Source organism: Myotis brandtii, unplaced genomic scaffold (assembly GCF_000412655.1).
Source record: "Myotis brandtii unplaced genomic scaffold, ASM41265v1 scaffold550, whole genome shotgun sequence".
Taxonomy (NCBI): domain Eukaryota; kingdom Metazoa; phylum Chordata; class Mammalia; order Chiroptera; family Vespertilionidae; genus Myotis; species Myotis brandtii.
The window spans coordinates 2,376,230-2,399,551 of NW_005370043.1; the positions used below are offsets into that span (position 1 = coordinate 2,376,230).

The 23,322-nt window shown below is 50.9% G+C and overlaps 1 protein-coding gene across 3 annotated transcripts in view; it reads left to right on the top strand.

Moving 5' to 3' along the window:
- Positions 1-23,322, top strand: part of SH3PXD2A (SH3 and PX domains 2A) — a 229,280-nt gene that overhangs the window by 71,508 nt on the left and 134,450 nt on the right. The window lies entirely within an intron of this gene.

The window sequence follows — 23,322 nt, forward strand, 5'->3', positions numbered from 1 at the left end:
GGGTGGGTGGGAAGAGATCAACCAATGAACTTGTATGCATATATGCATAACCCATGGACACAGACAGTAGGGTGGTGAGGGCCTGGTGGTGGGGGGCAGGGCAGGCTGGGAGAGGTCAATGGGGGTGAGAAAGGGGACATATGTAATACTTTCAACAATAAAGATTTTTTAAAAAGGACATATCTAACAAGAAAAAGAAAATGAAAATTATTGTTAAAATCACATTGCCTCATATTTCCTGAACCATCATTCTAGATCATTCCTATGGAATGTAACTGGTTAGAACCCATTACAGCAAACCCCAGGGGCCTGTCCATATTATCTTGTCAAACTGAAATCTCATATTCAAATGTTGCTCAAAACTCATGAACTGTGTGTTGGGCAAGAAGCAGTTGGGCAGTGGTTCTTGCATCATGCCATAGAATGATGCGTGGCCATAGAATGCAGTGCTTAAGGACAGGTACTCCAGGGCCAGGGTGGTTAGGTTCCAAGACCAGCTCCAGCTCATACTAACTGTATCTAACTTGGGGTGAGTTCTTTAAAAAAAAAAGAGAGGAAGGGAGAGGGAGAAAGAGATAGAAACATCAATGATGAGAGAGAATCATTGATCGGCTGCCTCTTGCACGCTCCCCACTGGGGATCGAGCCCACAACCTGGGCATGTGCCCTGACCAGGAATTGAACCGTGACCTCCTGGTTCATAGGTTGATGCTCAACCACTGAGCCATGCCGGCCGGGCTGTGGTGAGTTCTTTAATCTCTCTGTGCCTGGGTTTTCTCATCTGTATTATGAGGGTAATAAAAAAAAACCCTGCCTCATGGTAAGTTTTACAACCAGAAAAGCTCTTCAAAGTAGGTTAAGAATAAAATAAGACAACCCATATAAAGAAAGCACTTAGGGCCCAGCCTCGGTGGCTCAGTGGTTGAGTGGTGGCTCAGTGGTTGAGCGTTGACCTATGGACCAGGAGGTCATGGTTCAATTCCAGGTTGGTTTATATGCCCGGGTGTGGGCTCGATCCCCAGAGGGGAGTGTGTAGGAGGCAGCCGATCAATGATTCTCTCTCATCATTGATGTTTCTATCTCTCTCTTCCTCTCCCTTGCTCTCTGAAATCAATAAAAATATGTTTTCAAAAAGAAGAAAAAAAGAAAGAAAGAAAGAAAGAAAGCCCTTAGAATTGTGACTGTCATGGGGACTTTAAATGGGAAAGCTGAAACCTCACCAGTTAGGCCTTTAGAACGTTAATGCCAAGAGAAAATAGCTGGACATCTCCCCTCCATCTTTGCCCCATTTATACAGACTTCACTTTCACCACAGAGCTCAGTCCGCCTCCAGGTCAGGGAGGCAAGTGGTGGTGTTTAGGGTTTTCCAGGTAAACACTTCACCTCCAAAGGGTAATTATCAACCCACCTTTCTCCCAGCAACACTTAGGAAAACACTGCTTTTTAAAAAGAAATTATTGGTCGACAGTGTTTCTTGATCCGTGAAAGAGGCCTCTTTCAGATTCCCGATGGAACACCGGGATTCAGGGGAGCCCTGTGGGCATTCCAGTAGCTCCTGGAAATTCCTGGCAGGTTTCCCCTCCCCTTGGGAGCCGGCTCCTGCCTCAGCCACTCCCCTTCATCTGGTCCCTGTGGTCCAAGGGTGAACTCCAGCTTCGTCTTGTCTCTCCTCATTCCCCCTCCAGTAGGTTCTGGGCTGAGATGGACTGGGGGTGGGGGAGGGCTGTGTCTGTTCTCCAAGGAGTGTCAGGAGGGGAGGGCCTGGTACAATGGTACCTCCAGGCAGCTCAGGATGGAAAGCAGTTTACCACTAAGTTGGAATCCTGGGGTAACTCGGTGTGGTGTGTGGCTAGAACACATTAAAAGGTGTGTGTGTGTGTGTGTGTGTGTGTGTTTACTCCTCCCCCACATCCAAACAGATGAAGTTTGCATAGAGTTTGTATAGTGACCCCTTTTTGTGCATTTTCCCCCACCCGAAAGGTGTAGGAGCAACCTTGTCCATGAGGGGCCTGGCAGGTCCAGAACAGACGGAGGCACAGGAAGAGGGGTGATGACCGTGGGCAGAGTACACTGGGGAGGGCCTCCACTCCTCTGCATAAAGGGAAATGAGCCCCAGAGAAGGGGGCAGCGCCCCTGAGAACCACCTTCGGTGGGGCCTGCCATCAGGAGAACTTTGCACTGGGCAGAGCCCAAGGTTTCAGAGAGAGGAGAGAAAGTCATCTGATACCCAGCCCAGAAATTAATCTTTTCCTGTGCAGATGAATTCTGGGTCTGTGTGCATCTTTTCAGGTACCTGTGTGCTTTTGACTAATGGTGTGTAGGTGGTCCAGGCACGTGCCTCGAGGGAGTTCCTAAGTGACATACGGCCCAATCAGATGAGACAGACCCCTCTTGTGCACCAGCAAGTCAGGAGCCATCTTTGCCCTTTGCTGGTCACTCAGCCTCTCCCTGGGGCGAGGGCTGGATTTTCTCCCAGTGGAGAAGCCCCTTTGTGGACACTGGGGAAAGTTGTAAGAGAAGCCAGAATGTCCTCTGGGTATTAAAGGCCTAACTGGTGAGGCCTAACTGGTGAGGTTTCAGAATGCCCCCTGGCACTGCTCATTGGCTCTGCCCTCTGGGTGAAGTCCTGTGAGTGTGGGCATGGGGGCTGAGGGGACTGCCTGCTCCCAGCGACTGTCCTGCGGGGCTGACAAAAACATCACTTCAGGTAGAGATTAGCTGTCTGCAAACATCACAACATGGGAGGTACATGCTTGCCAACCAGTGTTAACCACATCCGCTGGGGAATCAGTGGAATTGTAAATTTTACAGGCAGAAGGCTCTTAGAGATTATCAAGCAGGAGGATGAGTCTCTAGCATTCATACTGCCCATCTTCTCTCCTGCCCACAACAGACATCACTGATTGATCATGGCACATTCCCATCCCGTGCCCATGCAGACATTGTTCGTCGGTCATGAGCCCAATCGTCATCTCAGAATCTTTCTAAAAAAATAAAACGAATTAGTATCTTCAGGAAGACACTACCCATCAGTTGGCAATGGCACCTTGAGCTGATACTTCTTGGCCACCCTCTGATGTAGTCCATTTCCTTTATTTGACAGATGAGGAAATGAGGCCCTAAGAAGAGAAGTGACTTGTCCAAATTCCAGGGCCAGCAAGTGACAGCAGGACTGGAACTCGGGCAGTCTAGCTTCTGGCCCATCCCAGTCTGGAGTGCTAGCCTCCCATGCTGAAGTCCTCTTTCTCTTTGTCCCTCTTGCATCATCGAGGGAGCTCCTATCGGGGGAGGGATCATCCACCCTCGGTGGGGAGGAGATACCTGTGCAGAGAGCACATTTCTCTCCAGCTCCTGCAAAGGTCGGGCAGAGCTCTCTCACAGGATCGGCTGCTTCCTGAAGCTTAGCCCATGTGTCCTGCCCACCACCGCCCGCCTCTCTCTTTGGATAATAAGCCCCAGCTCTGCCAGAGGCAGCGTCTGAGTCAGGCCTCACCACTTGCATGACCGCCCAGAGCTGCACACCTTGTTTTCCCAGCATAAGGGTGTCATGTCAGGGTGTGTTTGAGTGTTACATTGGGAGGCTCTGGAGTGCGTCTGCGGCTTCAACCACCTCCCTCCTCCTCTGGTCCCAGGTTAGCTCTGCCCCTATCTACACCTCCTTGGATATTCAACAGGAAAGTTGGCTGGAAAGTGGGTGGGGGACAGTGTCCCCCTCCAAACTGGAGAATGGAGGGAAGGAAGACCTTCGGTGATGGCCAGGTGAGTGGAGTGCGTTTGTGTACATAGTACGTTCTGTGAAGCCTTCAGCTGTGACTAAGTCACTCCCTTCCTGCAGGAGGGAATTTCAAGCCACATTGGAGGAGTGCCAGCTACATGCCTGGCACTGGGTTTGGTACTGGGGACCCTGAGAGGAAAAGTCAGGGCCGTCCTGGGGGGAAAAGCCAGGCTGACAGCCTTGGCCTGAGCTGGACCCGCCCGGTGGTGGAAGAATCAGGGTGGAGGCACATAATGAGTGAGCCGCCCAAGGTGCAGACCGCTGCCGTCAGGCCTGCGTGCCGGGGGCATCCCAGCCTGCTTCTGAGGCCGCTCTTGGATGTGGGGCCTGGTGGTCTGGGCATCCTTGGAATCCCCATCCTCACAGTGGCCACGGTTGGTTTAGCTTTGACTCCCATGGAACCAGGCATGTGGGACAGCCAGGGTGAGCTGTGGGAGCCTGGGCTGTGGCTTGTTTGAGGGAAGAGTTTGTTCTTCCCTTTGGCAGGCAAACTGCCACCAGCTGGGTGACCCAGAGATGCCAGCGGCAGGGATTCCCTTCACCAGCTGCCCGCCACCCAGCTGGACCTCAGCCCCCAGGTGATTACAGGGGCTGCGATTCCTGCATCTCAGGACACTCCCTCAGACCAGGCCATGGAGGACTTGTTGGCGAATGGACACTGTCTCCTTCAGATCCTCAACTTAGCTGAAACCAGGGGAGATTTGCGATTTTTCTGAGACCCCCGTGCTGGGTGACAGCAGGCTCTCAGAAGAGCTGGTGGGGTTTCTGGTGCCAGCTTCCCGTTTCTGAGTGGGGCAGTGTCTCGCAGTGATGGGAAGCTCAGACTTGTGGGTGTGCGTCTCACCTCTTACCAGCTGTGACCCTGGGCGATGACCTAACCTCCCAGAGCAGTGATGGCGAACCTTTTGAGCTCGGCGTGTCAGCATTTTGAAAAACCGTAACTTAACTCTGGTGCCGTGTCACATATAGACATTTTTTTATCTTTGGGATCATAGTAAAACAAAGACTTATATTTTTGATATTTATTTTATATATTTAAATGCCATTTAACAAAGAAAAATCAACCAAAAAAAATGAGTTCGCGTGTCACCTCTGACACGCGTGTCATAGGTTCGCCATCACTGTCCCAGAGCCTCAGCCTTCTCATTGTGAGATGGCTCTCGCTGCAGAAGCTGCCGAGAGTGGTGGTGAGATTTCCAGGAAGCAAGGCCCCGGAACCTTCCCCACCGAGCCAGGAGCATTATGAGGACGGTGGTCATTCCCGTTGTTGCCTCTGGTGGTTCCATGTGCAAGTATGTCTGTTCAGCCTGAACTAGGGGGACATTGTCCCAGCATGAAAGGGTCTTAGGCACCCTGAACTGCAGTAAATAAATGCTCCAGGGCTGGCCAGGAGACAGCCCGAAACCCAGGCCAGGGTTTGGCTCCGTCTGCTAATTAGGGAGCGTTTATCTGGTGCCCAGCAGAACAAAGTGGCCAGTTCAGCTACGCTGGAAGCCTGGGCTCAGTGCTGGCGGGGGGGCTGGGGAGGAGGCTAGGAGTGGGGCTGGGGCAGGGGGGTCCCTGGGGCTAAATGGACCACATTCAGATATACCTTTAAAAAAAAAAAACCCAAACCAAACAGGAAGCATGAGGCTGGTGTATGGGCTGGAGTTGAGATGCCTGCAGAGAGGATGGTTCAGGCGCACAACAAGCGGCCATTCTTCCCGCTGAGACAGTGCCTGCTGGTCTCCCAAGGGGGCATCTCTGCTAAAGGCCGGCCTGTCTGGCTCCCCAAGGAGACAGAGTTGTTTACCTCAGATCCCCAGGGCTCTGCTCCTCATCATGGAGCCTTGTGAGGAGGAAGCCCTGGTGGGAGGGTGGAGGGACCCCTCTGTGCTTGCCCCTTCGTCCTTCTTTGCTTTGGGGCGGGACCAAGATGCGAGAGGTTGGACCGGGAGAGATCGACACGTATAGGAGGACTCAAACATGTGAGGGTCCGTCTTTTGTTTTATGTATTTTGGGGTGCAGCTGGGACACTGGGCTAGTTCAGAACACCTAGGGTTTTCGGCCGTGAAGTTCAGGTGGGGAAGGGTGGAGCCGCAGAGCCATCCTCCCTGCAACTGGGGACGGGATCCAGACCTGGCAGTCTGCTCTGGAACCCACTCACCAAACCCCTCCTGTCCATCGACAGTCATAACTTGCTGTGGCCCCTACCTGGGCCAGAGCACTGCAGAGGTGGCCTGGGAAGCCCTGGCACCTCGGAGAAGAGAGGGGTGCTTGCCCTCCCTCACTAGGAAGTCTTCGGAGCAGGCGGGGCTAGACTGGCTGCTGGGATGGATACGCCCGATCCCCTGCCCTGGCCCCAGAGGGTTGGGCTGGGCAGAGAGAGAAGGCGTCGTTTCTGTGAGGATGTTCATCCTTCCCTCTGCTCTGAGTCTTGGACTCTCTCTGTGGTGCTCTCGCTGTCTCTTCCTTTCCCATTTTGCTACTTGTCTCTCTATATCTCCCCAAGGGTCTCTGAGTCCAGGCCTATCTCTGGGAGCCTTTCCCCAGCCTCTGTGGTGCTGGTTTGTACGTCTTTGCCAGTCTGTGTCCTCTTGTCTGTCTCTCCCACTGGGAGCTACCACATCCCGTGCAGGAGTCTGGGAGAAGAGCAGGTGGCAGCCTGACCCTGGGCTATGTGGGAGTCATGGAAGGGCTTGGCAAGTCTGCACCCTCAAGGCAAAACCCTAAGGAGGGGAGGAGGCTGCCTCCCCTTCCCAGGGGAGTGGGGGCCTCTAATGACTCCTTTTTCTGAAAGTGCTCATGTGCAGGCATTCCTTTGGGAATTAGGTGACAGTTTGGCCACCCTGATGGGAAGCCCAGGGTGGCTGCGCGCACGGAGGGCAGGGACCTCACACACATGAGTAGAAGAAGGCCACTGCAGCTTTATGGCAGAAGGTTTCTATTTTCTTTCAGTCCTCTGGTGAAAAGAAAGAGAGGTGGCAATTCTGCTTTTCAATGGGGAAAAAAATGCCCTCACATTGAAGAAGCGCAATATTCTCACCCAGCAAGGTGACAATAACACCGGTCAAGGCTAACCACAGGGCAAAGCACTCCTTCCTTGTCTACATACATAAAGAGAAACACATCCTACCCGAGTTGGGTCTTGTGCCTGTCCGAATGGATACAACTAGGTTTCTTGGACTTTTGAGTTGTTTGCTAGTCATCCTACATCAGTGGTTCTCAACCTTCTGGCCCTTTAAATACAGTTCCTCATGTTGTGACCCAACCATAAAATTATTTTCGTTGCTACTTCATAACTGTAATGTTGCTACTGTTATGAATCGTAATATAAATATCTGATATGCAGGATGGTCTTAGGCGACCCCTGTGAAAGGGTCGTTCGACTGCCAAAGGGGGTCGTGACCCACAGGTTGAGAACCACTGAACTAGAGGGTGGGGGTGGGTGAGCACCTGACCGCGTTTGTTGAACACCGGCCATGGGCAGGTCACTTGGTTCAGGGTGGGGCTGAGGGAGTGGAGACAGACGGAATATGAGCGGACCTGCAGGCTGCTTCTTCAAGGCATTTCCACTTGGTCACACGTGTGCTTGCCCCTCAGCATGTTCTAAACCCGGCTCCTCTCTAGACCCCTCCTTCTTCCTTCTCCCCGCTTCCCTCTCTCCGTTACTGTACCGTCTCACACCCTGCAGATTCCTCCTCTCAGCCCCTCGGCCACGCCCTCATGATTTTACACCTGAATCCACAGTGTTCTCACCAGGACTCCCTCACACACGGTCTGGGCCCTTCCAGCTGCTTTTCTTCTCTGCAGCCAGTGAGCCTTTCTATTTATTTTTAATTATGGAAAAGTTTAATCCTACAGAAAAGAAGACAGCAGGCATCAGTGAACGCCCCCCCCCCCCCCCCCAGATTTAACAAATGCTCATGTTTTGCCACATTTGCATTAGACACTTTTTTATTTTTTAAAAATTGTAACTTTGTTATTAATTTTTTTTAAGAAAGAGAGAGAAGAAGGGAGAAGGAGAGAGAGAGAGAAACATCGATATGAGAGCAAGACATTGATTGGCGCCTCCTGCATGCCCCCTACCTGGTATCGAACCGGAAACCTGGGCATGTGCCCTGAACTGGAATCAAATCAGCAACTTTTCTGTGCATAGGATGGCACCCAACAACTGAGCTATACTGGCCAGGGTGCATCAGATAATTAAGAAGAAGAAGAAGAAGGAGGAGGAGGAGGAGGAGGAGGAGGAGGAGAAGAAGCATAAATAGCTGGCTGTTGATTCCTGGTCTCAGGGCACTTGCCTGGGTTGCAGGCTTGATCCCCGGTGTGGGGCGTGCAGGAGGCAGCCAATCCATGATTCTTTGTCATCATTGATGTCTCTATCTCTCTCTCTCTCCCTCCTTTTCCTCTCTCAGATCAATTTTTTAAAAAAAGAAATAACATGGTGTCGATAGAATAGGTGTCACATAAATGGTAGCTTCCCTTCCTCCTGATTGGGTGTTACTGAGAAGAGGGGACTGGATGTGGGTCTAGAAGGGTTTAGATAGAATGAGAAGGTGGTCCAGGCAGGGCCATCTGTGTGGATGGAAGTGTGGAGGCAGGACTGCAGGGGCACACGCAACATCGGGGAGATCTCTGCTCTGGAGGACGGAGCCTGAGAGGGAGGGAGGCCTGTACGCAGGCTCCCCGGCAATCCTCAAGCAACCAGCCCTTTCTCTCCTTGCACTTCCTCCGCCTTCCGCACCTCGTCCTAGGTGAGCAGCTGCCACGTTCATGAGGTTGCTGAGAGGAAGCCCTCACCTGGGTCAGCAGGGCTACCACCTGGACTAGCAGCCAGCCAACAGCTGGCTAGAGGACACCACACTCGGGTGGGAATTTTTCCTACTGCATTTCCTGGTTCCCTGGCAGGAGACAAGACCCCCTCCCATCCCCCCACTCCCACACCCTGAAAGCCTGGCTAAGCAGAGCCTGGGACTGGGAAGCCCAAGGCCAGCCCTGGGTAGTTTGCCTTGCTATGCTACATGGGCTGCTTTACAAGACCCTCACCCCCCGCCCCCAGCAGCTCTGCTCAATTTTTAATTTTTGCTTTGGGGATTTTCCCTTTTGTCCATGAGGTTCCGCCTTGTCCGCCCCTTCTGCAAATGTGAAGAGAGACAAGGAAGTCCTTGGCCTAAGGAGCCTCCAGAGAGAAGACATTACAGATAAAGACTCCTGTGGGCTTAGTGCCAACCTCGGTGACCGGGAAGGAAGCCACTGAGGCAGCAGGTGCCCAAATCCGCCCTTGATGCCATCAGGGCATAGCGGGGCCCATGGGCTGCTTGGGTCAGCTGTTATGAGCATCTGAGGAACCAAAGGGATTCAAACCCAGTTGGTACCGCCCCAAACCTGTCAGTCACGTTCCATATCCAACCCAACAGCAAGTGTCCTCCCAGATCTCCCTCAAAATGTAGCCTGGATCCGCCCTCTTCCGCTTCACCTGCTCTGTCCCCGCCCTGGTCCAGCCGCGTCACCTCCCACCTGGGCACCTGAATGGCTTCTTCAGGGATCCATCCACTCGCACTCTTGTCGTCCCACCAACTAGAGTGATCTTTTAAAAAAAAAATCAGATCACATCACACCCCAGTTTATAACTTTCTGAAAGACTTCCTTTCTTTGGGGAATGAACTCCCAATTCCTTACCATGCCACAGGCCCTGTGTGCTGGGCTCCGGCCCATCCTTCCAGGCTTGTCTCCTGCCATCCTCCCTTCATTGACTTTCAGCTTGACAGTCACCTGCCTGGTCTTGGAATACCAAGCACAATGCTGCCTGAGGCCTTTGCCATTGCTGTTCCCTCTGCCTGGAACTCCCTTTCCCCATATCTGTAAGCCTCTGACTCCTGAGCACTCAGGCCTCCACTCACATGGACCAGCCCTGTCATTCTTGGTCACATTCTGTTGTCTTCTACACTTACCACAGTCTGTCATCATCTTATTTAACTATTGTCTACTTGTTTACTGTCTCATCGCTGGAGTGTGAGCTTTAAGAGAGCAGGACCTTGCTTGCTCTTAGCTTGTTTCCCCGTGCCTCGAACAGTACCTGACACAGCAGGTGCTCAAGGAATCACTTGTCTCCTTGTTTACTGTCTCATCGCTGGAGTGTGAGCTTTAGGAGAGCAGGACCTTGCTTGCTCTTAGCTTGTTTCCCAGTGCCTAGAACAGTACCTGACACAGCAGGTGCTCAAGGAATCACTGATTGAATAAATGAGAGCATGGCCAGCTGTAAATGAGTACAGTAGTCCTATCCTATTTGTGGGGGATGCATTCCAAGACCCCCAGTGGATGCCTGAAACCACACATAGTACTGCATCCTATATATACTATGTTTTTTCTATATATATATAGTACATACCCATGGCAAACTTTAATTTATAAATTAGGCACAGTAAGAGATTAACAATAATAACTAATAATTATAACAATATACTGTAATAAAGGTTATATGTATGTGGTCTCTCTCTCTCTCTCTCTCTCTCTCTCTTTCTCTCTCTCTCTCTCATAACTGATCTGATAACTGAGACAACTACTAAGCAGACAGGAAAGACCTACAGCATAGATATGCTGGACAAAGGGATGATTCACACCCGGGTGGGACAGAGGAGGGTGGCGAGAGATTTCATCATGTTACTTAGAATGGTGCAAACTTAACACTACTTAGCAGTCTTGTTAAAATGTAGATTCTGATTCAGCAGGTCTGCAGGGGGTTGATATTTGACTTTCCCACCAAGCTCTCAGGTGATGAGATGGCTGGTCTCAGGATCACACCTTGAGTAGTGAGGGCATATGATGGAAAGATACTTTTGAAGTCCTTCTCCATTCTTTTCTTCCTTCTGTGCAAATGTGATCTTTCTCCCATTTGGCCATGGCCCTTTGTGACCAACTGGGAATTTGGGCTCTGTGTGAGGAACACTGTTCTAACACTTCCCAGAAGTTTGCCTAGCGGGTATGGGTTACCTCAGAGAGATGGTGGGTTCCCCATCATCAGAAGGGTTCCTATGAGCCTGAATGGCCATGTGTCAAGGGTGTGCATGCCTGTGTGGCGAGGAGCAGGCCCCTCCCTACAATTCAACTTTGTGTCTTTGTGTGCCTTCTACAAACCTGTGGAACAAGGAGCTCAAGTTGGGGCTCATTCATTTATGGTGGCTTTTACAGGTCATCTGGCAAGTCCTCAATCCCCACCCTTTTCAGTCTTAACTGGGGAGTGCTTGGCACTCTCAATACTGTGTGTGTGATTTGGTGGATAGGGCAGGGGGAGGAGGGGTGATGTGATGGCTTTGCATTGGGAATAGTTCAATCAGGTAGGAATGTAATGCCTGACTTTTATAATGTCTGCATTTTATATTGTCTTCCCTCTTTCAGTTTGACTCGATGGAGTCTTGCGCTCCTTTGTATTAGTCAGGATAGGCTGCCTGCTGTGTAACAAACTCTTAGTGACTCAGTACAATAGAGGTTTATTTCCTGCTCACGTCCTAACCCAAAACCAGAACAAATTACTGAAGGGTTCTGCTCCAGGTAAGTCATTCAGGAACACAGACTCTCGCAGCTGGTGACTCTATCCCGCAGGGATCTCTGCATCTATATCTCTGTAGGGAGATCTTATAGGTTTACTGGAGGAGATTCACATCACCCCTGCTTGTATTTCATTGGTTAGAATTCAATCACATGCCTGTAACTCCCAGCAAGGGAGCCTGGGAAATGTAGTCTTATTGTGTGCCAACTATATCAGATAACTGTGATGGATAGTGAGCTTGTCAAGGCACAGATGTTGCTTCCAAGAAGCTCACAGGCTTTTGAAAGGAGGCAGGTATATAAGCAAGTAATTACAATATAGAGGTAAGTGCAATAATAGAAGCGTGACTGAATGGCAGAAGCAATCTAGAGGAGGGAGTACATGAGGGATACACCTCAGAGGTGGTGACAGTAAGAGATTATATGGGTTGGAGCATTCCAGTTAAGCAGAACAGAATGTGCAAAGGCACAGAGCTGTGGAACAGCATGCTATGTCCGGGGAGGACGGCGGGCAGGCCGTGCGGTACGTGGGGAGATGCGGCAGTGGCAGGATATACGACTGGAGAGGTCAGTCAGGACAGAGGTCATGACTAAGACTTGTGTCCAGTGGGAGGCAGAGAGCCAACAAGGGTATGAAGCCAGAGATGGGACCATCAGATGGAGCAGATTGAAGCAGCAGTAGGGAGGGTATGTACTTGGCGCTCTCCTCACCAGAACCTTCAAAGAGGTTTCATGTGTGTTTCGGTCTCTTATCCTATGGAGTTTCTAATGGGGGAAAGAGCTGGGGGCAGGGGGTGGGCACTTGACCTGCCCAAGGAGTCTGGTGCAGCAGTGCTCCTGGCCGACACTCCCTGGCCTGCCTGGCTTTTGCCGGGTCCACCTGACAGCATGGGGCCTCACTGGCAGCATCCAGGGTCTTTGAGGAAGCTTTCAGTGCCTGTTCCTGAGCTTTAGGCTGTCCCAGCCATTGTTGGTGCTGATCAGCAGCTGCAAGTCACTCCCAAGCAGAGAAGAGGCGAACTCCTGGGAAGAGAGGGTTCCATATGGACAGGGCAAGGCCACAGGGGAGGGCTGGACTCTGCTTGTGACCCCAGCTTTCTTATTTAGCCTGTTCTTTTGTTGTTTTCCTTTTGCACAAGATTTTGAGGGGGTGGGAGGAGGGTTGAGGATAGGGCCTGAAAGCACCCTGAACCATTTGGAATCAAGAGAAAGTGGGGGAAAGGAGATGCTTGGGAAAGGGGATGGAGGAAGGCAAGGACGTTGGATTGTCCGTTAGAAGTGTCCCACTTGGCTCTGTCCAAGAGAATGCTGTGTCGGGAGCGCGCTGGGGACCAGCCCTGCAATCTCACTGCCCCGGATGGCAGCCTGGGCCCGGGACACCGAGGGTCTGTCTTCTACTCATCTCTGCCAAGAATGGGATAGCTTTGTCCCAAACTTTGGCCTGAATTTGATCCCGTGGTGGCTAGGGCACTTTGGGGACCATGGTTCTGGGCCTTTTGCAGGAACAATCAAGACAGAGGAATCAAGAGACAGTGGGGCTGGGGGTGTGGCTTAGCTGGAAATAAAGGTGGAGGGCCGGTCTCCTTTGTTCCCTCTCCACCTTTCTCTGGCCGTGTGCTCTTTGTCGATGGGCCTTGGAGGTCCATATGGAAGAGGAAATTGTCAGGCAGCTTTGGGGGTGGGGGTTTAGAAACTGTGGGGGTCTTTGGTGAGGCTAAGGGAGGACTAGGAACCTAGGAGGGAACAGGGTGACTTCAGCTAGCACCCTGCCAGAAAGCACGCATTTGTGTGCATGCACACACACACACACACACACACACACACACACACACACACACACACACACACACACACACACACACACACACACACACACACACACACCAGCAGACTCATCTTAGCTTGGCCTATTTCTCTGTCGGGGAGTGTCACCGCCGACACCCTGGGCTGGTGCCAGCATCTTTCTGGCGATCTGTCCCACACACAGATGTCTCTTTCACCATTGTTCCATCTTATGTACTGAGCAGATTTATCTTCTTAGAATTCCACTTGCACAGGGTCACGCCTGATCAGTGTCCTCGAGGGGCTCCTATTGCCAGAGGAGGAAGTCCCCAAGCTCTTCCTTCAGTTTCAGATGATGCCTCTAGCCCTGCCCCTCACTGTGCCCAGCACTCACTCTCCTGCCCCAGCTTCCAGCTCCTCCAGCCTTGTGCCTTCCCGGGGATGAGAGGAACGAGGGGTCAGCAAGCAGCCGGGGGCTAAGTTGAGGGGGATTGGGGTATAGCTCCAGCCCCAGGAAACATTCTAGTCTCTGTGAGTTCAAGGGAGGCTCTACCTGTTCTCCTCAAAGCCAGGCAGAGCTGACTGAATCCAGGATCTCGGACCCAGCCCCATTGGCCACTAGCTTTCCAGGTGGTGGGCTGCCCTGGCATCATGCCCTACCCCTCCTAGCCAAGGGGCACATGAGCGATCTCGTGCTAGAACAAAGATCAAGAACCTTAAAACAGTAAAGGCTGTGGAATTACAGGTGAGGGACCCTGAAGTCCTCTCAGCCATTGACAGTGAGGGCTGGGCTGACCTGACTCCAAAAGCCGGAAGGGCTGCAGGAGAGCACCAGAGACAGGAAGGTAGCACTGGACTCTCCTCACCTTCAAAGAGGTGACTCCATTAATCAAGCACTTAGAATAGGCCAAGCACCGTGCTCACCTGTGTTATCTCATTTATTCCACACACCACCATGGGGTGGCTGTGTTTATTCACCCCCACCTTACAGATGAAACAGCTGGGTCCCAGAGAGGTTAAGTGACTTGGCCAAGATCATGTAGCCAGGAAGGAATAAGCTGGAATTCTGACCTCACGGTTCAAGCATTCCATCACTCACGAGAGTACTAAAGCAGTGGTGAAGCAGTGCGAAGCGAGGCATCTGCTCCCGGTGGTGTCCTTCAGGCCTGGCATGTGTTAAAGTGCTTTACATACACATTTTCCCTTTTGACTTCTCTTTAGACCCCATGAAGGAGAAAATAAGCTTGGGGACCCCACCCCCCACCCATTTCACAGATGAGTAGACTGAGGCTCAGAGAAGTTAGACAGGAATAATTGCATCTGGCATTTGGCAGCACTTTCTCATGTGTCTTCTCCTTGGATCAGATGAGGCCACTGCTGCCCAAAGAGGCCAAGTCGCCTGCCTTAGAAAATCTTTGCAGATTTTCTGGAGCTGGAACCTTCCTCTCCGCTCCCATTGACTGTTGCTTCTCTGAGGCTGTGGATCAGCATGGTGGGGGGGCGGGGGCATGGAATGAGACCACTGGTAGTTTCCAAGGGAGACATGTAGCCACTGGGTTGGGCACCTTCCAGGCTTGAGGAAGTTCCCTGCACATCTTGGCTTTCTTTGCTCTGCATGCATCTCCCTGGGAGTGTGAGGCCCCAGTACATTCATGTGAAACACATCCCAGCCAGCTCCCACCCACCTGATGGGCTGCTGGAAGGACCAGAAGCCTCCTCCCCAAGCCCTGCCCACGCACACCAGCTGGGCAGCTCCCCTGGGGGCCCTCAGAGCCAGGCCAGGCCTGGCCAAGACACCGCTCAGACTCATCTTCCCCTCATGGTCTCCCTACTGCCTCTCTGACCTCGGGGCTGTAGCTTCCCAAGCACTTTCCCTGGCATTAGGGACGCAGCCTGCTGCATAACAAGAGTGATGATGACAGTAATGATAATAATAGCTAACGTTTATGGGGCACTTAGTCTGTGCCACGCTCTGTGCCAAGCACTTTACACGCATTATCTCACTTAATCCTTCCACCCACCCTGTCAGGCAGGTTCTAGCACTGTCCCCATTTTACAGATGAGGAAACTGATTTGAATCCAGAGCCGACTATCGTTGTTATTCACATTTTCCACTGTGAGTTCAGGAAGCGGCTTTTGGTAGTAGAATATGAGCAGGTATTTTCTCTTTTAATAGGCTTGTTTTAATGTGCATCGGTGTTATAGGTTGAAGTCTTGTGTGTCCCCCCAAATCGGTATGTTGAAGTCCTAATCCCCAGGACCTCAGAATGTGACCTTATTTGGAAATAGGGTTGTTGCAGATGTAATTAGTTACCATGAGGTCATACTGGGGTAGGGTGGGCCCCTAATCTAATGACTGATGTCCTTATAACAAAGGGGGAATTGGACACAGACATGCACACAGGGAGAACACCATGTGAAGATGAGGACAGCGATAGAGGTGATGCTTCTACAAGCCAAGAGACACCAAAGATTGCCAACAAACCATGAGAATCTGTTACAGACATAGAACAGATCCTCCTGCACAGCCCTCAGAAGGACCCAACCCTGCCAACACCTTGATCTTGCGCTCCTAGCTTCCAGGACTGAGACAGGACATTTCTGTTGTTTAAGCCACTCAGCTGTGGTACTTTGTTACGACGGCCCTGGCAAGTTAACACAGTGGGAATACACACATACACACACACTCCTCGCTTAATGTTGTTGATAGGCTCATCTCAGACAGCAAAGCAAATAACCAAGTCACCAGACCCAGCTGCTGTGACAGCAGGTTAGTGAGTGTTACTACTCGAATAGGCACCTGGGGCATCTCACCTGCCATCTCACCCCCCACCCCAGAGACTCCAACCACATGCAGACTGCCCGCCAGATGAGTTCTGGGAGTGACTCTTTCTCCATCTTGTCCCGTTTCCAGTGGTGCTTTAGGGTGCCCTACTTCCGCCTGTGGATATCTGTCCTTATCCAGCTCTGATGCCAACCATGTGGTCATCCCCAGATCCCTGGAATAAATTATCGCGAGCCTCCACCCTGGATCCCATCACTTTCTCTAACACACAGCAGCATGTCATGGAATTCATGAACAAGTCCCTTCACTTCCAGCTGACTGCTTCCTCTCGCAGCCCTGACCCTCCCACTGCGGAGCTATTGTATCCCCCATGGCTCCCTCTGGAAAGCCATTTTACTTCTTTCTACTGTTTTCCTTTCTTCAAGGCCTAGCTCTACTGTGTCCTCATCTGAGAAGTCTGCTCTGCTCACCCCAGACACACTGATCTTGCCCTTTCCTGAACTCTCACTGCGTGGCTTTTTTGTTTGTTTGGTTTTTTTAAAAAAAACTTGTATTTATTGATCTCAGAGAAGAAGGGAGAGGGAGAGAGAGATAGAAACATCAATGATGAGAGAGAATCACCGGTCTGCCACCTCCTGCAGGCCCCATACCAGGGATCCAGCCCATAACGTGGGCATGTGCCCGCGACTGGGAATCGACCTCCTGGTTCATAGGTCGATGCTCAACCACTGAGCATGGCTTTTTATGCCTCTCAGCAGGCTGACACTCATCCAACACAACTAGGTCAATCCTTGTGGCCTAGCTCTCACCATCATGGACCACGACTTACACTCTGAACTGTACTCATACAGTGCATAGAATGTCATAGGTGATGACTTGATTGGAAAGGGATTTGAAGTAGTGCATGTTTCCTAGAAAACAGTCAAGGAAGACTTCTTTGACTTGTTAAGGACTTTTGGAAGCTGGGTTGGGCTCCTTCTCACAGCCTGGGTCTTAGCTCCAGCACCCCAGGTCTTAGCTTCAGCATGGTGTGGGTCTGTGCCCCAGCAACCAAAGTTGGTTGGGCAAGTCCTCCCTGCCTCCTGCCTCGCCCTGGCTGCTGTCTCGGGGATACTTGGAGTGTCAGGTCTGTTCCCTGAAAGTTGTAGTGGTTTTGCCAAGAAAGTCTATATCCCTCCTGTCCATTCATCCTCAAACTCTCCTTAACCTGGGAACTGTCTGAGCAGCGGCCATGCTGCATCATGCCCACACTGTCTCTCTCACATGGTCTGGTGAGCCCTCAGCCAATAGACAAACAAACTCAGAGGTTTCCCTTCGTGTCTCATGGTCCCCAGGGAGATTGGGTGGCCTTGCCTCTTTGTAAGGGGATTTTCTGGGTCAAGGTACCACCAGGATCTGTAGTAATGTCCCCTCTGTTCCTGAGCTGGAAAAAGTGGATTGAGGCTGGAGGATTGGAGCCCCAAAGCTGGAGTTGCTGGGAACTCCACCCTCTCGGAAGGGTGAGGAGTTGGTCTGTTGTGGGTTACAGATGTACCCCAGCTGGACTTGCCCCTCCTACACCCCCCACTTCCCTCCCCCCCAGTGTTTATTGCTGTTCAGCCCTAAGAAGAGCTGCTGAGTCAGCTTTCTCTGGTGCGGCTAGCTCTTGGAGCCAGGCTGTCCTATATCTCTCACACTGTCCACCCCTTAGATAAACAGACTGGCATCCTCCACACACTACGAGGTTCTGATGTGGTTGCAAAGGGCTCCATTAGCCAAATGCCTCCCTCTGTAAGAAGGGCCCTGGCAAAGGGCCCTGCTTTTCTTCCAGCCTGAGTCAGGGCTTTGCTGGAGTGACAGGAGAATCCACTTCCTGCCTGAAAAGGTGGCCTCAGCAGAGGTCTCTGCTGGGCGGAGCCTTCCTTCCTCGCTGCTCACGCACCCAGGCTTCCTCCTCACGGAAGGCCTGGGCAGGCCTGTGCATGAGGCAGCCCCCCTTCGCCTTTCATGTGAGCGGTTGATCTTTCGAACCCAGCCCTGCAAATTGGGCACCGACCAGCTTACAGAACCACTTTGCAGCCTGCCTGGCCCCCTGGGTGGGGTGACGTTTGAATTGTATATCAAACATGGCCCCAGATGTTTATTCCACCGCCCACCCCTCTGAACGGTGCAGCTTTGCGAGCCCCCCACACTGAGTAAACTCAGCTGGGCTGCCTTTATGTGGTTTGTTCTGGAGTCTGAACAAGGGGATTTGCTTTCTTTGAAAGGTGACCTGTGAGCAAAGAGAATATCACTGGCAGCTGGTTAGTGGTGGGCCTTGGGGATGACAGAGAGGGCAGACACCAAGGCTCTGGGCTCAGCAGTGGTGGGGTTAGTGACCAGTGTGGCTAGGCTCAGCACCTGAGAGCTAGGGGTGGAGGGAAGCAGACCAGCTGGGCACTCATGGCTCTGTTGACCCAATACTCTCAGCGGATGGGCTTTTTGTGGCCCAGGAGGGCCCAGTTTAAATCAGAGGTGGGGGAAGAGGAGGATCTGTTACAGAAGAAGGAGGGGCCAGCTGCAAAGCATCCTCCGAGAGGCCTTGTGAGTGAAAGCTCAAAGCTGCAGGGGTATCAGATGACCCCTGTCTTCCAAGAGGCACACGAACCCATCGAGGGAATTCAGGCTGCTCTTTAATGGGAAAGGCACAGGGAATAAAACTGTCACTCTGCCAAGCTGACTTTACCTCCTCCAGGAAGCCCTCCCTGACCTCCTCCTCCAGCTCCCAGGTCCTCACCATTCCCGGCCACTCCAGAACTTACTTGTCTGTCTCTAGCACCAGAGTAAAGGTTCAGAAACTTCCGGGTGGGGCCAAGGAAGCCACCCCGCCCCCCCAGGTGACTCAGGCATGGGCAGACTTCAAAGAACTATCTTGCTCTCGAGCAATCTCTCCAAATAGAAATGTAGCCACGTATGTAACATGAGCCATGTATGTAACTTTAAATTTTCTAGTAGCCACTTAAAAATGTAAAGCAGCTAAAATCATTTCTAAAGTATTTTTTCATTTAACCAAAATATCATTCCAACATGCAATCAATACACAAATTGTTAATGAGGTATTTCACAGTCCTTTTGTGTGTTTCTTTTGCTGTCTTTCATCTTGCTCTCGAGCAATCTCTCCAAATAGAAATGGAGCCACGTATGTAACATGAGCCACGTATGTAACTAAATTTTCTAGTAGCCACTTAAAAATGTAAAGCAGCTAAAATCATTTCTAAAGTATTTTTTCATTTAACCAAAATATCATTCCAACATGCAATCAATACACAAATTGTTAATGAGGTATTTCACAGTCCTTTTGTGTGTTTCTTTTGCTGTCTTTGAAACTTGGCCCACAGACCAGCAGTTATAGCATCACCTGTGAGCTTGGTGGAAATGCAGGATCTCAGGCTCCTGCCCAGATCTACTGAATCAGATCCTCATTTTATTTTTATTTATTTATTTGTTTGTTTGTTTGTTAATCCTCACCCGAAGATATTTTTCCATTGATCTTTTAGAGAGAATGGGAAAAAGAGAGAAACATCCATGTGAGAGAAACACATTGATTAGTTGCCTTCTGCATGCGCCCCGACCAGGGACCAGGCTGGGGAGGAGCCTGCAACGGCAGTACATGCCCTTGACCAGAATCAAACCTGGGACTCTTGGGTCCGCAGGCTGACGCTCTATCCACTGAGCAACACCAGCTAGGGCCAGATCCTCATTTTACCTTGCCTGCAGAGGCTTTGTATGAGTGTTGAGGCTGGGAATCCCTGCTCTAGATCTAGATTGTGAGCTCCTTCGTGTCAAGACTGTGATTTAACTTATGTGTAGCGCCTACAGGGGACCTAGCTTCTAGAACAGGGGTGGGCAAACTTTTTGACTCGAGGGCCACAATGGGTTCTTAAACTGGACCGGAGGGCCGGAACAAAAGCATGGATGGAGTGTTTGTGTGAATTAATATAAATTCAAAGTAAACATCATTACATAAAAGGGTACGGTCTTTTTTTTTTTTTTTAGTTTTATTCATTTCAAACGGGCCGGATCCGGCCCGCGGGCCGTAGTTTGCCCACGGCTGTTCTAGAAGGTACCCAGCATATTTTTTTGGAGGAAAGGAGTGAATGCTTGAATCCCGCAGGCACCCTCCCTCCCCCACTCTTGGCACCACATCCCTATGCCCTGTCCATGAGAATCTCAGAATCTCAGGTCTGAAAAAGAATTTAGGAGTCAGAGAACAGAGGTGTGTCAGAGCCGATAGGAAACTTAAAGTTCCTGTAGTCTCACTCCTTTGAGCCCCACCTCGGGTAAGTCCCCCAGCTTATTGGGTCCAGCCGGCCACCTCCTTTCAGGAGTGAAGTGGTTTGAGAGGGCGTGTTGCTGGGCCTGCCTTTCTCTTCAGACGTGTCCTGGCTCTCCCTCAGGAAGTCTGTGGGGCCATGGTTCAGGGGCCCAGGTCTGGCCTGCACATAGTCCTTATCCATCTGCTTCTCAGTCTTCTTCCAGAAAATATTTAAGGCACCTGTAAATATGCATAGATTTCAACAAATTGAAACAAAAATAGAAAAAGTGGTAAAGAAGTGTGCATAGATACATTAGTATTACATAGAGTAGTGAAAAGTCAGAAACAACTTCAGCGTCCAAGATGAGGGGAGTAGCTAACGAAACCATGGCCTCCAAACTGAATTCCGTATCACAGATCAGAAGGCTGATATGGAAGTATTCACTGACCGTTGCTGGGCCTGCCTTTCTCTTCAAACGTCTCCAGGCTCTCCCTCAGGAAGTCTGTGGGGCCATGGCTCAGGGGCCCAGGTCTGGCCTGCACATAGTCCTTATCCATCTGCTTCTCAGTCTTCTTCCAGAAAATATTTAAGGCACCTGTAAATATGCATAGATTTCAAAAAATTGAAACAAAAATAGAAAAAGTGGTAAAGAAGTATTACATAGAGTAGTGAAAAGTCAGAAACAACCTCAGTGTCCAAGACGAGGGGAGTAGCTAACGAAACTATGGCCTCCAAACTGAATTCCGTGTCACAGATCAGAAGGCTGATATGGAAGTATTCACTGACGTGGGAAAATGTTCATTACACGGTGTAAGGGTATTGTGCCGAGTTTATTTTATTTCTGGGCATGGAAGAATGTCTGGAATCGATATATGTATCTCTCTCAAAATATTAATGTTGCTTTTGCAGTGGGAAGGATTCTGAGTGATTCTTACTCGCTTTTGGACTAACCACTGCTTCTCTAATTTCTAGTTTTTCCCCTCAGTGAGCATGAATTCTTATGTGATACAGAAATAAAATTTACAAAATAGAATATGGGTGAGGAAAATGGGAAGAGGAGAAAATCAGAGTCCTACTCTGTGTAGAATTTATTTGGAAAATGTATTGATCTTTTAAAGTCCTAACTACAGCCCAGTGGGTGTGGCTCAGCAGTTGAGCATCGACCCAGGAACCAAGAGGTTGCCGGTTTGATTCCCAGTCAGGGCACATGCCCCGGTTGCAGGCTTGATTCCCCAGTAGGAGATGTGCAGGAGGCATCTGATTGGTGAAGTTCCTCCCTCTCTCATCAATGTTTCTATCTCTATCTCTCCCTTCCTCTCTCTAAAAATCAATGAAAACATATTTTTAAAGTTCTAACTACAGGTTTATACCATTATGGCGCAGTGACCCTATTTACATGTAGCAAGCAATTAGTAAGTTTTTAAAAATATATATATTTTTATTGATTTCAGAGAGGAAAGGAGAGGGAGAGAGAGAGAGAGAGAAACATCAATGATGAGAGAGAATCACTGATCGGCTGCCTCCTGCACACCCCCTACTGGGGATGGAGCCTGTAACCTGGGCATGTGCCCTTGACCGGAATCAAACCTTCGGTCTGCAGACCAATGCTCTATCCACTGAGACAAACCAGCTAGGGTGCAATTAGTAAGTTTTGAGAGATGGCCTTACCACATTAGGATTTGAAAATTCATGAGCCAGCTTTTCTTCAATTTCAGTCTGTATTCAGGGAAGTGAAAATTAATAATGGTGCAGTCTCTGTTTTGTTTTGAATGGAATCCGACAGTGACCCACCCATCACGTGTGGGCTCCAAATAGCCTGTGTATGTTGGATAATGACTTGTGCATGAGAGAATCCTAAGGTCCTGTGAGAGCTGGATGGATGGGTAGGTGGGTGGGTAAGGGAGTGGATGGATGGATGGGTAGGGATATGTGTTCGTGCACACACCCATGACATCGAGCACAGGACCACTTTCACCACCTCCAGTGCTAGCACTTTGATCCAAGCCACCATCAACAGGATCCTAACTGGTCTACCTGCTTCCACTCTGTGGCCCATTCACTACCCTGTAGCTCGATCGAGCCTTCCTCTTCACGATCTGGCCTGTCCTGCCTCTTGGGTCTCGTCGTCCATACCTCGGCCCTCGCTCGCTCCACTCCAGCCATGCTGGCCTTTTCAGGCCCTTTGCACGTCCTGTTTCCCCAGCCTAGACACACTCTGCACGTCCCTGGGGCCCTCCCCTCCCACGTGGCCTGTGGTCTCTGCTGACCTGCCGCCTGACACGCCTTTCTCACCGCCCTGTATCAAGTAGCAACCAGGTTCTCCGTCAACACCTTATCCTAATTCATGTGTCTTCATAGCACGCCTTCCCCCCACAGAGCACATGTTTATTTGCTTACTGTTTGTCTCCCTCTGCTAAAGTGCAAACTCTCTGAGGCCAGAGGCTTTATTTCTCTCTACTGCCCTTTTGTTAGTGCCCAGTGTCCCAAGTACATGCTCAGTAAGTATCTGAAGGAAGGCATGGACTTCAGGTATCATGTGACTGATCTTCCTCATTTTACCAATGACGCGCCTGCGGGTCAACTAGGGAGCTCCGGGTTCTGCCCCAGGTCCCAGGGCTGGGTCCGCAGGGCGAGCTAGCCCTGCCTTCTCCGCTCCTGCCCGTGCCTCGGGAGGGAGATTAACCACATGCACCGGGGACGGGGACGCCGCCGCGGCCATCCTGTCTCCTGTGTGTTTTTCCAGTTTATACAGAATTTCAGCCCAGAATAGCAGAAGAAAAAAACATTGTTCCTCCAGAACCCTGGAAACTCTTCCAGTGGGTCTGTCCCTGGAAAAACAGCAGCGATCTCAGGGTGGGAAGGTAGGAAACGGAGGAGGGGGTTCTTCCAGCCTTGGGGGCAAGGGGCCAGCTTTGGTTTTGCAATCAAAATAGCATCTGGGTCTGTTTCCGCAGAGCAGGTTCTGGAAGGTGGGTTTATCTGGAGTATCAGGCGGGGCCTTCCCCTCTCCTGGCCCAGGAGGGTTTGGGTTGGCAGGTGACTTAAGGGCTCACCCAGCATATGACATAAAGAAACTGGACCCAAAGAAGCCTCTGGAAACCTCACTAGCAGCCTGGCCCGAAAGCCTGCTGAGCCCTACCCTGGTCTCACTCAGGGGCATCTCCTGACACCTCCCCCCAC